Raw genomic sequence first — 2,907 nt, 5'->3', positions numbered from 1 at the left:
GCCGATCCTGTCTTACCTGCGTTGGTGTAGAAGTGGGTGTCCTGTGGTGGAGTCAGCTGTGTGCAGTGGTGGCCGTGGGTTCTTTTATGTGCGACCGTAGTAATAGCTGCGCCCACTTCCTGTATGGGAGTGGAATGCAGTGAGGCTAATGGAACGCACGCCTGCGCATTTGTGTTTAACGTCGCGCATGTGCAGAACGGAGAAAAGGCTGCGCTCACTTCCTAATGAAAGGGAGTGAGACGCAGCTGGGAAGGGAAGGGAAAAGATTAGGGTTTGGGGATGATGAAAGGGCTTTCTACGGGCAAGGATGGCAAAGGGTGGCAGTGACGGAAAGTCAGGCAGCCTGTCCTGTCCTGTCCTGTCCGTCCGTCTTTTTGTATCATGAATTGGAAAGACTGCAAGGGGGAGGGGAGGTGCTTGGAGGAGGAGGAGTTATTCAGATTAATTGCAGTGGGCGGCGGCTGCAAAAAGCATCATTCTTCTTGTTTTTGCTCTGCAAAACAGCCTTTTCAAGGGTTGGCTTGGGTGACAAAATGTCTTCTGTAGGCGTGGGTTTGTCTCCCTCTCCCTAAGATGTGTCCGGTATAGGCCAGGGTGCCACTCAAGGCCGTAACCAATTCGGGTTATAGCTTCTCGGCCTTTTGGCTAAGATCAAGTGTAGTTTCGGAGGACGCTACCTTGGTCGGTACTGGAAGGTGCCTGGGATTGCACGTCTGCCGGCCTTGAGGAAGTGTGTGCGCCTTCTGGTGACACATAGCCCTCTTGTGCCTGGACGGTTCCCAGGCAACGGGAGGCGATCACCTTTGTTATTTTGAAGTCCTACTGATAAACAGAAAAAAAAAAAAATTAAATCTGTTCTTATCAGTTTAATATCTGATACGTCCCCTCTCTGGGGACCATATATTAAATGGATTTTTAGAACAAGGAGATGGAAAAAATCTTGCTCTGTCCACTCCACGCATTGACCTGGTATTGCAGTACCTCCAGGACCGGTGCACCCCTTCTTAACCCAGTTTCCAAAAGCAGAACTCAATTCACCTGATTCAAATGAGCCCCATTAGTGAATTGAAAGAAAGCAAAAACTTTATATGCACCTCAATTTGGCCAATTCACTTTTCACACTTTCACCCTTTTTTTTATCTTTCACACCTTTTACTTGCTTTATTGATGCAAAAGCTGTGCCAAATAGCAAACTCATCTCCACTCAACTTGACCAACTCTGCTATGTCCCGTGCAGTATCTTATTCTCAGTCTTATCTAGATCATTTGCAATTGAATAGAATAGATCCCTTTTGGACACATTGGATTCAGCTGCTGCAGTGACTGCAGGTGTTAGAAGATGCAGACTTGGCATCAGGTGCTGTCTATCAGATTCCACTCCAATTAAAGCTTCCATTGTTTTTCGGTGTTTTCTTTGAGCAATGATGATGTCTTTAGTGATCTGTTGGCTCCCTCTCCTGGAGGAAGAGTTTGCTTGCTCTTGGACTTTCAAAAAGAGAGGTCATGATAGACATTTAGCTTCTGAGCCCAATTGGGGACAGTCATGGGTGATGAATGTTTTGCAACCTGCTGCGAAGCCTGATACCGCAATATAAGGAACGTCAAATACTAAGAATGGGCGGCCTATGAAAGAATTAGTACTTTCATTAAGCATACTTAAACGGCTAATTGGGAATAGACAAACTGTAAAAAGCCCTCTGAGAAAGCCCCTCTCTAACCTTTGTTAGTAAGCTTTTCTGTAGTCTGCCTGTTGATGTATTTTCCGTTTGAACAGTGCACAACATGAAGTGACGGAACACTGGCTTGTCACAATGTCCCCCGCTGACATCACGATAGCGCTGCTGCCTAGAAAGCCAGCTGCGCAGCAGAAGTTGCTCTTTGGGTGGGATGGTGGGCTAATGTATCTATTCCTGCTTGGTGTGAGTTTGACATGATCTAGAGCAACGAGTTCCAGCGGCTAGCGGTTGATTATTGGCTGTAATGGGGCTTTCTGGCTGGTGCCAGCCTTTCTTCTTAGCACACAGGAACCACAATCCCTACACCATGCTTCGATGGATTCTCTCATCCCAGCCCAGTAAAACTACATATTTCACACAGTTATAAGCAGCCCATGGGCATTCACCTGGATTAAAACCCATAACAGCTCATAGACCAAACAATCAATCTACCACTGGACCAAAGACAGGAAGCTAAATCCACTGCCTGCGGTAACTAACTTAATCCTATAGTCTACTCACACAACAAACCCAAGAGAAAGGAAAAAAACATGGCTTCGATTATCCATCCAATGAAAACGCATAACCATTGTGAGCCATTGGACAATGCAATTGCACACATGGTGACATGGTGCACGGCCCAATGAATCAAGTCTGTACTTCATATTCACGGTTTAAGCCCTTGGGTTCTAATGTGTCCAGAGTACATATCCAGAAAGATTCCCTTTCTTTGTGCTAAGCACAAGTCAACAATACGTTGTAAGCAGATTCTATTACCAGTCCCACACCATTTTGTGACGCATAATCGCACAGTGGCCCAATTAAGATTCCAAGTCATCGAACATGTCCCAGCCATACGCAGAGGAGGCGATAGAATTAGGAAGCTCAAAGAAAGGGAATCTTTCTGGATATATACTCTGGGCACGTTGGAACCCAAGGGCTTAAACCATGAATATGAAGAACCGACTTGATTCATTGGGCCGTGCACATTTTTTCTAACGCCCGGTTCTTTTTCGTGTTCACACTATATATGGTTCCAGTATGTATGGAGTTCCATTCTTCCTTGTTTTTTATTTGTCATGTTTGTCTGATTACCTTGTCTAACAGTTTTTTCTCCCCTTTCTTTACCTTCCAGGTTCCCATAGTCACGTGAAATATCCCTGTTGCACTTGATTACGGCTCACTATTCACT

At 45.5% G+C, this 2,907-nt stretch overlaps 1 pseudogene; it reads left to right on the top strand.

Moving 5' to 3' along the window:
• The first annotated feature begins 796 nt into the window (after positions 1-796).
• On the top strand, positions 797-1,003 carry LOC142287686 (U2 spliceosomal RNA; annotated as a pseudogene).
• Positions 1,004-2,907: the final 1,904 nt, after the last annotated feature.

This window comes from Anomaloglossus baeobatrachus, unplaced genomic scaffold (assembly GCF_048569485.1).
Source record: "Anomaloglossus baeobatrachus isolate aAnoBae1 unplaced genomic scaffold, aAnoBae1.hap1 Scaffold_75, whole genome shotgun sequence".
NCBI lineage: Eukaryota > Metazoa > Chordata > Amphibia > Anura > Aromobatidae > Anomaloglossus > Anomaloglossus baeobatrachus.
This window is presented reverse-complemented; position numbering and strand designations above follow the sequence as displayed.